Below are 14392 nucleotides of genomic sequence, written 5' to 3'. Positions count from 1 at the left end.
GTTAGTTTTATAATTTGAATATATAATGACATCAGAATGTGATCATTTCCTTTTAAAACTGAATTTATTTGTTATTTATGTTTGCCTATACAATTAATTAATTTATTGATTAATCAATTTTTACTATAAAGCAATAGATAACTGAGTGATCCATCTTAGCCAGGCAAACAAATACTTTGTGCTGGAGAACTGTATTGTTATCTCTCATCTCTGATTTTTTAGGTGTATCATTGCCTCCTCTAAATTGTGCATAGTAGTTTTCATGCATTTTAACACCTTTATTCTGGTTATTGTCTGGTCTCAAAAGCCTAGGAGAATATTCATCTCTTGCAGGTGATTATGCACTTCTGCCCTCTGGTCTTTGTTGTGTATATTTTGCAATTTAACTTTAAGTGCAATCCTTCCATTCTTCTCTACACTGAAAAATGTTTAAAAAAAAAAAGTACTAGAATTTTATGAAAGCGTTTGTCTTAGTCAGCTTGGGCTATCATAACAAAATACCATAGACAGGTAGCTTAAACAACAGAAATTTATTTTCTTTCAGTTCCAGAGGCTGGAAATCCCATGCCAGTGTGCCAACATATTAAGGTTCTGGTGAGGTCTGTCTTCCTGATTTGCAGACAGCCACCTTTTCTTTGTGTGCTCACATGGCCTTTCCTTGATGCATGCAAGGAGAGAGAGAGAGAGAGAGAGAGAGAGAGAGAGAGAGGAGAGATCTTCCTTTTTTCATAAAGACACCACCAGTTCTATCAGAATAAGACCCCATCCCTTTAACTGTCATTATTCCCTGTCTCCAAATAGTCACATAATAGTCACATTGGGGGTTAAGGCTTCAATATGTGAATTTGGGGAAATACAATTCAGTCCATAACAGCATTTTATGTGATAATAATGATTATCTTGTCAATACGGTTGTTCAGTGATTAAAAGTAATGTTACATAAAAATTTCAACAACAAATCTATAAATTTATTCTGATGAATCCTTAACACAGCCATAGACGCTGGGGTTTATTATGTACATTCACGCATATGCACAAATGTGTGCATATATAGAGCCTAATAATATATTCCTAATATTTAGAATTATAGCTGTTTAAACATATAAGATTTGTGGTTGCAAAAACATTCAGACTGTAGCAGTAGATGTAGCTAAGTTTTATCAATTTACTGATCATTTTTAAGGGATGATTTTAGTATCATTGATTTTGTCTATTTTTTCACTTTTATATAGATTTCATCTCTTACTTTTATTATTTTCCTCCTGCTGATTTTGGATTAAATTCGCACTTCTTTTGATTATTTCTTAAGATGGATATTAAAAAAACCTTTCTTTCTTAATGGTACAGATTTCCCTCCAAGCATTACTTTAGTGCATCCCATAAACTTTGATATGTTGTGCTTTCATTTTCATTCAATTGAAAGTATTTTCTAATTTTCCTTGTGACATGCGGTTTATCCAAGAGTGCAACAAAAAGTTATTTGTTCATTCCCCCAAATGTGGGGATTTTACAGATGTCATTCCGTTATAGATATTTAGTTTAATCCAATTACAGTCATCTAACATATTTTATATGATCTCAACTCTTCTAAAGATTTATCCATTTGTTAAGAACCAGAATATGGTCTATCTTGATGAATATTTAATTTCCATGTTAAAAAAAGTAGATCCTACTCTTTTGGAGTAGAATGTTCTATAAATACTAATTAGGTCAGGTTGGTTGATAGTGTCCTTCAGGTTTTTTATAACATTACTGATTTTCCCTCTACTTTTTCAATCAATTTTTGAAAAGAGAGCTGTATTAGTTTTAATACAATGTAACAAATTACCACAAACTTAGCAGTTTAGTAGAATGTACACTTATTATGTCACAGTTCTGTAGGTCAGAAGTATCACAAGGCTGAAATTAAAGTTCAGTCTGGACTGGGCTCTTGTCTGGAAGCTCTGAGAAAGAAATCTGGTTTGAGATCTTTCAGATCCTTGCTGTTGTAGAATTAAGGTTTTCAATTTTTTGCTGGCTGTCAGCCTGGGCTGCTCTCAACTTCTAGACGGCACACACTTTCCCCACGAGTCCTTCCATTTTCAAGCCAGCAACAGTACATTGAATTCCTCCAATGCTTCACATCTCTTTGATTTCTGATACAAGAGAAAACTGCTTATAAAAGACTCATGTGGTTTGATTAAGCCCACCTAAATTACCTCCCTTTTTGATATCATGTAACATAATCACAGGTGTGATATCTCATAATATTCACAGATTCAACACACACTTGAGGGTCAGGGTAATTGGGGGTTATTCTTAGAATTCTACCTACCAGAGGGGAGTTGAAGACAACAACTGTAACAGACTTTTCTGCTTCTCCTATCATTACATAGGTTTTTGCTTCGTTTACTTTTGAAGCAATGTATCTTCTTAGTGAACTTAACTTTTTTCACTATATAATATCCTTCTTTATCTCTGATTTTTCTTCTTATGAAGAATAATTTGGCTTATACTAAGATGGCTACTTGAGCTTTTTAAAAGTGTTATCAGGGCATTTTTTTTTTCATCTTTTCATGTTTAACATAACGATGTCTTTAGAGTTAAAGTAGGTTTTTTGAAGACGACATACCATTGAATATTGCTTTATGTTACCTAATCTGTCATTCTATGTTTTGTAATTAGGTTGTTTTGATTATACCTAATGTAGTAATCAATATGTTTGGATCAAAATCTATGTCTTGCTTCTTGTTTTCTACTTGTTCTATCAGCTCTTTGTTTCCTTTTTTTATTTGCCGAATTGAGTATTTTTAATGATTTCGTTTTATTTCCACTATTGGCTTTACCTATAACACTTAAAAAAACTTGTTTTATTGTCACCCTGTGGAGTTATATACCTTCAAATATACCAATTTATCTTTAAATAATATTACACTGTTTAGCATGACGTGTAAGCATCCTACAACTCTTTACTCTCAATTACTCCCTCTTTAGTCCTATTGTTGTTACTTATTTTATTTTCACATGTGATATAAACATACAATAAGTGTGTGCTTGCACCTCAGGGAGGTTGTTTCTGCACGCTCTTGTCCCTGCACCAGTGGTAGTCTGCTGTTGCTTGTTTCTTGGTACTTGCTAGCATGGGTGATGAGGCACAAGGAGGCATTCTGCATTATTCAGCCTCATTCCTTAGGCAGTTATGTCTCTTAGTCTTCTGAGCAGAGTTTACTCAATGATGCTGCTTTGTCCCCAATAGTAAGGATCTTTAATTTTCTAAAACTAGGAGATTTTCTCTCTTTTTCAAAACTCAGTGGGCTTTAACCTGTGTTCTGAAAGTCACAGGATTTGTTGTCTTTCTCCAGAAATTTAAGACTTCCTTCCACTAGAAAGAAAGATCCAGGTAAACACTGTTTTTATTATGGTATATCTCTCCATGTGTTTAATTACTCTCAACAATGTTTTATGTTTTTCATTGTACAGGTCTTACACATTTAAGAAATACTTTACATTTTATATTTTTTGTTATTGCAAATTATATTTTTAATAACAATTTATTTATTTGTTTGTTAATTTACACATAACAATTATACATATTTATGGTAAACAGAATTATATTTTGATGCATATATGCAATGTGTAATGATTAAATAATCATAATTAGCATATCCATTGATTTAAACATTTATCCTTTCTTGGTGTTAGGAACATTGAAAATTCTCTCTTCAAGCCATTTGAAAATGTACAATGAATTGTTGTTAACTACAGTCACCTAACAGTATTATAGAACAATAGAACTTATTCCTCTTATCTAGCTTCTAGTAACCACAATTCTACCCTCTTAATACCACTATTATGGAAAACATTATGGAGGTTTTTCAAAAAACAAAAAATAAAACTACCATATTATCCAGCAATCTTACTACTGAACATTTATCTAAAGGGGAACAAATCAGTATGTTGTTTATTTGCAGAATTATGCATGACAGCCAAGTTATGGAATCATCTTAAGTGTCCATCAACAGATGAAAAGATAAAGAAAATATGGTGTATATATACAACCGAATATATTGCAGCCATAAGAAGAATTAAATCCTGCCATTCATGGCAATGTTGATGATCCTGGAAGACATTATGTTAAGTGAAATAAGTCAGGCACAGAAAAATAAATACTGCATGTTCTCACTCATATGTGGAAGCTAAAAAAGAACTGCTGTGTCTTAACTCAGCAGTAGTTTTGACCCAACATCAGGACTGCATTAAGAGTAATACTTTCTCTGATCTCCTCTATTGCCCTTTGTCTTTTTCATGAGCAGACAGTGAGGCCCTTGGAGAAGAGGCTGCAAGTGTGAATTCCCCGTGTCTGTGCTCCCAGGGTTCTATACTCTCGCACCGTGTGTGTTCGGCTTTTAGTAATTCATTAAAAAATTAGTTGACTTTTTTCTACCCGCTTGGAGGGCAGCCAGCCCTGCGCTCTCCCGTCGCTTTGGTATAGGTGAATGATTGCTTCTGTCCTCTTTCTGGAGGCTCCAGCTTTCCTCAGATTTTAGGCTCGTCAGTTGCCTTGTGAAGCCAGCACCCTGATGGGTTCAGGAAAAATATGATTTTATAAATTATCTAGCTTCATCTCATTGTTTGGATAGGAATGGCAGGCACTCTTTCTATCTATATCCTAAGATGAAGACAGAACTCTCAACACATGTTATTAATTCACTGATTATACAAGAATTATCAGAATTCCAGGTTCCTTTAGCAATTACGTTATTAATATTTTTGATGAAATCAAAGTAAGGATGCATTTTTTATTTCAAAGCATTCCAAAATACAGTTTAAAATCAAAATGGGCTTTTTTTCCATTACATTTTTAAGAAGTGCAATTCAAGTCTATTTAGAAAGAGATGGGTTATTTTGCATATACATAGGGGAAGCTATTTAATTTAAGGTATGTGATTTCAGGCTTAGTTAAGTTCTTTTTAATTAGTTTTTTGCATTTTACTATCACACATACCATACATACCATATATAAGATACGTAAAACTTAAAGTAAAATAATAATCGATACCTATAGACTGAACAATTTTAAAAATATAATATTACCAATAAATCTGAAGCCCCTTGTAGATTCCTCCCTCTCGCATTTTCCTTCTCCTCCTCTAGATGTAACTCCTGCCATGAATTAAGTTAACCATTTATTCTATTCTTTACATTTTTGTTGTAAATGTATATGTCCCTGAAACATATATTTTATTTTTGTCTGTTTTGAACTTTGTGTAAACTGACCCATACTCTGTGTAAGTGCATATGTGTGTATACACATGTACCTATAAAGTGGGGACTTTCAGAACATGAACTCTCGATGAACTAGTTTTGAATAACATATTAATTTGATAGCATTCACAGAGACGTTACTTAAACTTTCTGAACTCTGTTTTCTTGCAGGTAAATCATGGCATTGTCAAAATGTAAAAATAGGCAGGGGTGGTTCAAGCTTACATGAAACTTGAAATTTTAAAGCACCTACATTTTGGAAATTAATACAAATTATAAATAACAATTAGCTACATAAGTGGATATTTACCTACAATAATAAAAGAAATAACAGTAAGTTATTAATATATTTGCAAATTTTACTGAAACTTAAAAACACATTGCAGAAATGTTCTCAGATCCTTGGAAAGGGCTTATACAAATGAAGAACTTTTAAACTTAAACTTTATCATCTTCATGGCAAATTTGACTTTGCATACATGTAAAACACTTAGAATAGTAGCTTTATAAAAGTGATAAATAATTTTATATATTTTTATTACTCAGTATTATTGCATTTATGACTATATTATCATGTATTAATCTTTTGTATTTGGAGATTATTTTCCCAGATTTTTAATGTTGAAAATAATGCTGCTATAAACATCACTACACCAAAATTTTTTATGTGCATGTGTATATATTTATAAGTCTGAATGGTAGGATATACTCATATTTGGAATGTCTGAGTTGTTGGATTTGCTTCATATTTAGGTTCATATTTTACAAATTAGTTTTTCCAATTTACACTTCTGCTGCCAGTTAATGAGACTTTCCATTGCTTTATACACTAGTCAACACTTGGGATTAGGGGAAAGCGTGGCGTGGGTGTGGGATAGGGTGAGAGGAGGAGGATGGAGGGAGGGTGGACATGGTCAAGGCCCATGGCACCCCCTTTCATTACCCAGCGGTGCCCAGGGCCTTGTGGCAGTGGTATAGTTGTAGCTGGGCTGGATGCAGACTTCAGGAGGTGTGGCTGAGGCCCTTGGACCCCCCACCACCCCTGCTTGGGAGCCCAAGGCACTTCTGGAGGCAGCCTGCTGGTTGTCGCTAGGCTAGATGCAGACTTTGTGGGGAGCCTGGCTGAGGCCTGAGACACCCACTTTGCCCCAACTTGGGAGCCCTGGGTGCTTCCAGTGGTGGCCTGTTGGTAGTCACTGGGCTGGATGTGGATGTTGGTGGGGGAGCGTGGCTGAGGCCCTCAGCCTGCCCCCCCCCCCACAGCTTGGGAGCCTGGGGCTTCCAGTCCTTCTAGGTTTTATAGGTGTGTTTTTTGGTGGTGTTAGACCTTTACTGGTTAATATCAGAACTTTCTCTCTACTCTGTGGGATTTTTGTGTTTTCTTTCACTTCTATGTTGCATTAACTACCCCCGCCACTTAAACTCTGCACTGGAACTAATTTGTTGTCCTTTGCTTACTTCTAAAATGGGGGAACTTCCTGTGGGGACCAGCACTTGATCCCTGTGGTTGAGCTAAATTATTGCTTTGCTGCTGATTTCCTGCGGAAGGCTTTTTGTGCAGCTCGGGTTTTAATCACTGACCTTGTAAGTACTTCTGGGTCTTGGGAGGGCTGTTACCCTTGGGTTGTCTGAAAACTGGTCTGGGCCTGAGTCTTTTCAACAAACTGCACCCCCTGCAGTTCTGTATTCCTGATCAGTCTCCACTGAGTGGGCCTGTGCTGATTGGGGGGCAGATCAGCTGTCAATGCTGTGCCCCAATGTTCCCCTGTAGGGCCAGTCTCCCCCAGCCCCCGCACTCCTAACCTTTCGCATGGGGGCAGCCATGTGCTAATCCCTTGCCATGGCTCATTGGCCTTTGAGTGACTCCTTTTTTCAGTTGTCTGTGGCCCCTTGCTCCTATGTGGGTCCATGGGAACCCTGTTAGTGGTCTTGCTGGCCTGGGGGCCTCCAAGGCCCTCTTCTCCCCTGCCACCTCCCAGCAGCTTCTATGAAGGGCACGCCTGCAGCTATTGCCAGCTCTTGCTCCGTGTGCTCACCAGGGCCGGGCTTGAAGAGCTAAGGGCTCAAAACGGTCAGAGTGGTCCTTTCTTTCTCTCTTTGTGGCTTCTCCTGCTTTCATGAACTCCATAGGTCTCTCCTCCTCTTGCCCTGATCTCTAGCAGCTCCAACTTGGAAGTTGTTGCTTTTTAATAGTTGTAAATTAGTTGATTGTGGGAGAGAGTGATGCTGGGTATCGTCTATTCTGCCATCTTGATCAGAAGTCCCATTTGTTCTCTTAATTTTAAAAGTCATCCAGTAGCCTAATGCCTGAGATGATGAAGCTATTTTTCTGCATTTTATAATAAAAGATTTAAAGGTTAATCTTTCACATATATGTACTATACCCACTTGCCTTCATTGTTGTGTATGCTGTGAGGTAGAAATCCACTTTAAAATTTTCTATATGGTTAACCTTATCCAGCTATTTCAGCTCTGTTTACTTAATAGTTCGATCTGTCCCCACTGATTTGCCATGCTAGGTCTGTCACATATCATAGACGCAATGCCTTTATCTATCTACCTCTGTCCCTACTACCTATCTGTCATCTCTATATCTATCTTCTGTCTATTTATTGAGATAGAGAAAAAAGAGAGAGCTTAGAACACTGGTTCTCTTTGGAACTACTTTATCTTAAATATACCACTTTATCTTAATTTTAATCCTGTGCAGTATGAGTCTAGATTTATGATAGAGGGAAATCATCTTTTCTTGCTTTTTCTATTTCAGAAATGTCTTGGCTTTTTCTAGTCTTTTGCATTTTCTTATAAATCTAAATCAAATTTCAAGTTCCTCAAAGAATTGTTGATATTTTTTATTGAAGTTGTATTGAGATTTTAGATCAATTTAGTAAAAATTGATACCTTTAATATATTGAGTTCTCTTATCCATGCTTTTTCACATAGATAATCTTTAACAGCTTTAAATAAAGTTTTGTCATTTTGTCAATGAAGATCTTTCATGTTATATGTTGTATTTAGTCATTTTGCCTAATCTGATTTCCTTTATTTCTCCACACCACACTTTAAGTAACACTTCTTGCCCCTCTGCCTAGCTGTTCATAATCTACCACATTGGTTCTATATATTGCATAACTATTTACTCATGACAAATGCCATAGCCTTCTGCTAGACTGCTTGTCATTATAACCTGAGAAATACCTACATCTCCTTTTATTCCCCTCAAAACCTTTTTAACATTGAGTATAGCACTTCCATAGTTATAAGACCCTTTTACTTTTCATGAACAACACTGTACTCTAGACCAGACTTATAAAACCTCATGGAACTCAACAACCATTCAACAACTCTGTCTTTTTCTTGGTTGTTTTGAGAGATAGTTATTTCTATAATTTTAATGCTAACAACAGAGTATTCTGAAATATGTGGACAGGAAAAGAGCAAACAATTTATTTCAAAATATTATTAAACCATTTTGCAGGATTATCTTAAGTGAAATAAAATATGATTAATGTAATCATTTTACATATAACATCAAATAATATTTTTACACAAAGCACTCATAATTTTGGTTTTGGTTTTTCTACCAAAGAACGCAGCTGCTTGACTTTTTGTTTGCTTATGAATTTGAAACAATAATTTCAATCCATGTTAGTTGAATTTTCTTTTCCATTCTGTCTCTTTAAATTGATTCATGAAATGGTTTACTTTAGAGAAAAGGGGGTTTGAAAATAAACTACAATATTTGCCAAATTGAATTTATATTATTTAATTTACTATTTCACAGTGCTATTTATTGGTGATAGATTAAGTATATAAGTAAATAGGCTAGTGAGAAACATTCATAGTTTCTAGAAAAGCACATAAACCACGAGATAGTAATACTTTAGTCAATTTCTGTAGATGTTTGCTTAAATTATTTTTATTGCTATGTTATGAAAATATATTTTGTATGCATAAAAAGCTAGGAAAATAGCTTCCGTTATATTGCAAAGTAAAAGCATACTAGAATAATCAGAATTAAAGAGGAAATTACTTTAATGTCAGTGTACATCAAAGCATCGTTTTTTACATAGAAAACTACATTTAAAGTATAGTAGTACTGGTACCATGCAATTTAGAACTATGAGGAGGAATACAATATGAAAAGGAAAGTGAACTTAAACTTAATATTTACCCTTTTGTAGTAGATGGGATTAATCTTTTAGACTGGAACAATCTAAACAATGCTTGTGGCTAAATATAGACCTGAAATTCAGTTGTGATGTTCTGGTATAATCATACCTGATATTTACTGCCTTGTACATTCTGATTGATCATCTATCAGTTAAATGTTTTGATTATTATTCTTATACAATTGATTATAGTAAATTGGTGGTTGGCATTAGTATTTTCAAAATTTTAGAAATATGCTACAGATGTTCTTTTTCCCAAAGTCCCCATTTGCACTGCCTTGAATAGAATATAAGCAACCAACTCAAAAAAATAAATGATTTGGGGTTTATTCTATCAACTCTTTCCAAACATCAGTGCCTGGAGGCAACTTTGTAATGTTGTAGAAGCCCATAAAGATTTAATCACAGAAGAAATATTTATGGAGTAGGTATTGGCAGCAAGATAATAAAGGTGTAATGGGGTTGGATAAGTGTAAGATTTTATCCATGAATTCAGAGTGTCTGATCTAAAGGCCATAACTCTCAGCCATGGCTGAGCACCAAAATCACACATCTGATTTGGTCTTTCTAAGCTTAAAAAATGCTGAGAAAATAAAAGATTAAAATATTAGAAATGCTGAATTAGGAGGGAAGTAAAGGGTAGGTTTGATGAATCTGTATCAAAAAAAAGGCTCAATAAGTAATTTTGAGGCTCGGCTAAAATTAATGGAGAATCTGGGGAAAAGAGAGTGTGTAACAAATTATATAACAAGACTGGTTCAATTCTGCATTCTGGATGCTCATCTGGGACCCCTCCCCTTGTTTGGTGAGCTCAACCAAGTTATTCAATATCAGCATGTTTCAGCTTTCTCATCTGCAAAATGGGCCTAATGATTGTGTCTTTTAAAAGGTTGTTTAAATGATGACAATGATATTTTTTAGCTTGTTTAGACAGCACTTGACATATTTAAGTGCTCAATATTTATTGGGTTTTATTGTAAATATACTGAAACGATCCCTGCTTTATTCAAAGTAGTGAGGAAATATTAAAGTCTCGCTTATTCAAAAGAGCTGCCTCAAAAGGTGTTTATAAAGTTGTATATTGAAGGAAATTGAGGCTGTGAGATACTGATTTTGTTTAGAAGGAAAAGGAAAAACCATGAGCAAACATAAATAACTTAGAGGGATCGCCCATATGCTAATTTAGAAAGGAGAGTATTCTAAATAAAGGGAATACATGGAATAACATAGATTGCAATAAGTCCCTTTATATATATGTTTTTAAATTTTATTTTCAAAGTGTATCATTGGATAATTTTCACATCATTGGGTGAAGAAATTTTGATTATAGTAGAAAGGAAAGGACTATGCTCTCTAGGTAGCTATATGGAAAAGGTGGAAAAATTGTTTATTTTAGGTTTTATGGAAATTTAAACAGTAATGTATGAAAACATACTTTTAAAGAGTTATATACAGTTTGGCATATGTGAATATAAACATAATATAAATGCCAGATATATTTGGGGATTTTACTGTCATTTTCAATTATTCTTGTCTAGTGAAAGGATCCATCTTTATTGTGATCTGATCTCCATGATTTGTTGTGGTTTTAATGAATGATATGTGTGCTTGCCCTGTGCATATATCTACCTTATGCACACGGGATATGTTGCTTTTGTATTTTAGGTCACCAGTGATTATTTTTTGCTCATAGTCTTTTTCAAAACATTTTTAGCTCTAAGTTTTTTCAAGTGATTTCTACAAAATTTTGGTTTTCCTCCATTATTCCTTGCAATATGTCGACTATCTGCTTCGTATTCATTTGAGGCATGGCCTTTATCTTTTTGTCTGACATTTCAGTTTTTTAAGTCTTTTGTCCCTACAGGCATGTTTTTAATGGTAGCCTGTGATGAAACAGGGAGTGATGTCCTGGTATTGGTATCACATAGCTTCTTCATTGTCAAGGCTCAAGCTCTAAATTTTCTCCTATTTTGCAGTTCATGAGGCTTTCTCTGTAATGCCATGAAAGCTTCTCCTTGAGTTGTAGAAATATGGTATGATTAATCTTATATAATATGACATTGAGTGATTGATATTTTGTTTGAAGCTATTAAAGAAAGAATATTCTTGAGCTAAATAGCATGATCGGCAGAGTATAGAGGGCATGTTTCTCCTTTTTTGCTTTCTCTCTACTCCTCTTGACCCTCCTGTTCCCCTACCCCCTCCTTCCTCTTTCCTTCTTCTCTTAGTTCTCTCCCAACATCCCCTCTCCCCACTCCCCTGACCTTCTTTTTGTCAGAATATTTTTATCATTTTCAAGGCCAGGTTCAATAGCGCCATAATTTTCCTGATTGCAATCAATCTGTAGTGAATATCAGTTTGGAGGAAGCTATTTTTAACAGAAATGCACATGGCATGAATATAGGTAGTCAGAAACATGTAAGGTATACTTTTAAAGCACTGCAATGTGAATATTGGAAAGTCACAAGGTACTATCATATCTTAAAATACAAAGATAAAAAAAAAAATCACAATTGGTGGGGAAAAAGATTTCTTGACCAAATGAGGCTTACACAATTAGTTACATTTTAGAAAAAAAAAAAAAAGTGAAGATAAATGCTCACTTCATATGTATAAATATTCTACACAAAATTAAAGATGAACAACATAGAAATTTTAGGAATCGATATGAAAAATACTAAACTCAAAATTAAAAGTGTTAAGAAGCAATGAACAAACAATTTTTTTTTTTTTTTTTTTTTTTTTTTTGTCGTTTTTTTTTCGTGACCGGCACTCAGCCAGTGAGTGCACCGGTCAGTCCTATATAGGATCCGAACCCGCGGCGGGAGCGTCGCCGCGCTGCCAGCGCAGCACTCTACCAAGTGCGCCACGGGCTCGGCCCGAACAAACAATTTTTAGAGAGTAAAACCTAATAGTAAATATATGGGAAAAACTCCTTTAATAATATTTATAATAAAAGATATTGAAAATTTGCCAATTACATCTTAAGAAGACTGCGGTGCAATAGCACTATCATATCCATGCTTATTCTTTGCTGCTGAGAAAAGGAAGAGATACAAGTGTTGACTTATTTTAAAACGTTGATTTTGACTCAAACCTCCCTATCCAGCTTTTGCTTCTTCCTTTTATGCATATACTGTCGCTACATTTCCAGCCTCTTTTCCTCAGTCCTACTAGTAGATTTGACCTCTTTTGTTTTGGACATTTTATTCCGATTTTCTCCTTTGTTCTCTCTTTCTCTCTTGATTCCTAGTTCAATTTGTGATTGACAAGGAAGGCAGCATGGTACAAGAGTGCAAAGCACACATTCTGGAGCAAGCCTACCTAGTTCACAGTCCCAGATCTACTGATTAGGAACCAAATGAAACTAAGGAGCTGACTTGACATTTTGGCATCTCCTGCTATAAAGTGGGAGAATTTTAGTAAATTGTGTTTTGTAGGTTTGATTTACAGATCCAGTGTGTCAATATTTGTGATGTACTTAGAGTGGAGTCTGGCAAATAATAACTGCTACATAAATAAAGATTAAATGCATTGATGTTTTCTTTTTTATATTTTGCATAGATAAACTGTGGTTTAGTAACTTTCTTTCAATGCTGACTGTGTTTTGAATGCAGAAGTGTTTCATTATTATATAAATCTATCAATCATTCTTTCTTTTTTGATTTCTAATTTTTTTCATACTCATTAAAGATTCCGTTAGCCAAAACAATCTATAGTTATTTGTAGAATATTTAATTTTTTATATTTAAGCATTTTATATAGATTTCACTTTTAGTAGCAGCTTTATTGTGATATAATCCACATATCATGAAAGTAACCCCTTTAAATTGTGAAAGCAGTTTAATAGTTGTAAGTATATTAGCAAAATTGTGCAGCTGTCATGGATATCAAAGAATAGAACATCTTCATCCGTCCAAAAAGGACTTTATATCTATTAGCAGCCATTTCCCACCCTATCCTCCCATCCCCCAGTCCCTGGTTATCACTGATCTGTCTTCTAGGTCTGTGGATGTAGCCATTCTGAGCATTCCATAAAATTGGACTCATGCAATTTGTAACCTTATGTGTCTTGATTCTTTTATTTAACAAAATATTTTCAAGATTCATCCATACTGCAATACATATCAATACCTTATTCCTTTTCTTAATCTAAATAATATTCCATTGTATAGATACATCATGTTGTGTTTATACACTCATCAGCTGACAGACATTTGTGTTGTTTTTACTTTTTGGCTATTATGAGTAGCGTTGCTCTGAACATTTGCGTACAGAACATTTGTGCGTAGCTATGTTTTTTTATTCTCTGGGGTATATACCTAAAAATAAAATTGCTACTCATAGGTAACTCTTTGTTCAACTTTTTAAGGAAATAATTGCCAAACTGTATCCAGACCACAGGCACCATTTAATATTCTCACCAGCAATGCTTGAAGGTTCCAAATTTTCCACACCATAACACTCATTAGTGTTTGTCTTTTTTATTTTAGCCATTGTAGTAAGTATGGAGTGGTATCTTATTACGGTTTTTATTTGCATTTCCTTAGTGATTAATAATGCTGACATCTTTTTTGTGTCTATTGTCCATTTGTAAATTTGTTGAGAAATATATGAATATTCTATTCCTCAGTTTTTTCTTAAAAGGTTTTTTGGTCAGCCTGTTTTTATCCCTGACCAGTATCTCTGTCTCAGGAAATTGTCATGTTAAACAACTGCTGTTGTTTCTTTCCAATAAAAGTTTAGGGATAAGACTGTATACACAGAGTGAGCTGTAAGTCTTGCTCAAATAAAGAGAAGTCATGAAAATATAAGTTTTCAGGGAGCTGTTGGACCAGTCCAATGTGGACAGTTCTCTGAGGATGGGGCCTTGGGGGAGCTCCAGACTTGTTCTTCTGCCACCAGTGCCAGCTAGCAGGATGGTTTTCACAGCTAGCACAGTTCAAGGCCATTGGTTCAAGGCTACCATGCAGCTC

General features: G+C 34.8%; 1 protein-coding gene across 3 annotated transcripts in view; it reads left to right on the top strand.

Annotated features, from left to right (window-relative positions):
• Positions 1-14392, top strand: part of FSTL5 (follistatin like 5) — a 733912-nt gene that overhangs the window by 507987 nt on the left and 211533 nt on the right. The gene's annotated exons all lie outside the window — the stretch shown is intronic.

The sequence above is a fragment of the Cynocephalus volans genome, chromosome 9 (assembly GCF_027409185.1).
Source record: "Cynocephalus volans isolate mCynVol1 chromosome 9, mCynVol1.pri, whole genome shotgun sequence".
NCBI lineage: Eukaryota > Metazoa > Chordata > Mammalia > Dermoptera > Cynocephalidae > Cynocephalus > Cynocephalus volans.
Note: the sequence above shows the minus strand (reverse complement) of the source record. Positions and strands in the feature narration are given on the sequence as shown.